The sequence below is a fragment of the Brassica oleracea genome, chromosome C4 (genome assembly GCF_000695525.1).
Source record: "Brassica oleracea var. oleracea cultivar TO1000 chromosome C4, BOL, whole genome shotgun sequence".
In the NCBI taxonomy this organism is placed as follows: Eukaryota; Viridiplantae; Streptophyta; class Magnoliopsida; order Brassicales; family Brassicaceae; genus Brassica; species Brassica oleracea.
This window is the reverse complement of record NC_027751.1, coordinates 29,868,128-29,869,102: the sequence shown is the minus strand read 5'-3', so window position 1 is coordinate 29,869,102 and position 975 is coordinate 29,868,128. Positions and strand designations below refer to the sequence as shown.

The window sequence follows — 975 nt, the reverse complement described above, 5'->3', positions numbered from 1 at the left end:
GGTCGCTGCGAGACGTCGCTCCGGGTCGCTCTTCGCGAGCTACCTGGCTGTGTCGCTCCGGTCACGTCGCTCCCAGCTGGAGTGACCTTATGGTGTCGCTGCGGAACGTCCCTATAAGGTCGCTCTCGTGCCTCCGAGCGATGAAAGCGCGAGCGACATCGGGGTGTCGCTCTGGCCAAGTCGCTCTGAAGGGGTGTCACAGCGACTTCACGGTGTCGTTCCGGTGAGGTCACTCCCATGCACTGCTCGTCCAATGATCACTTTTATTACCTCTTTTGAGCTCCAAATGCACCCAAATGTCTCCAAGAACTCCATGTGGTACTCCAATACCTGATAAAGACTCATGTATGCAAAATGCAACCTAAACATGGCTAAATCCTGGTCTATATGATCAAAATGCACATGGGTGAATGGATAACACAATGAAAATATGCAAGATATCAACTCCCCCAAACTTGTTCTTTTACTTGTCCACAAGTGAACTTTCTAGAACTCATAGGGAGAGAGGGTTGAAGGTGGGAGCTCATAGCAAAAAAAAACACAACTAGCACTCAATTCAACATCTAATCCAGCATGAGCACACTCTCTTATTACACTATAGCTTCTCTAGGCCTATCTCAACTCCTTTTGCCCTTACACTCATCATCAAGCATCCACACATTCAAATCAACCAACTCTCACATTCATTAAACACTCTCTTATTATACTCTAGCTTCTCTAGGCATATCTCAACTCCTTTTGTCCTTACAATCATCATCAAACATCCATACATTCAAATCAACCAACTCTTACATTCATTAAACATAAAACATCAGGTGAATTCTTGCAAATGGTCAATTGGTCCAAATCATTTGGTTGGGTAAGGGAAGGATTTTTATTCAAGTGAGTCAAGAGGTTCAAGATATATGATCTTTAAGGTGGTTTACTCTCGAAACAAGTAGCCTTGACATTGCACATAATATATCTAAGAAAGGG

General features: G+C 44.1%; 1 protein-coding gene across 1 annotated transcript in view; it reads left to right on the top strand.

Annotated features, from left to right (window-relative positions):
• LOC106338610 overlaps positions 1-975 on the top strand; it is a 9,242-nt gene that overhangs the window by 1,885 nt on the left and 6,382 nt on the right. The gene's annotated exons all lie outside the window — the stretch shown is intronic.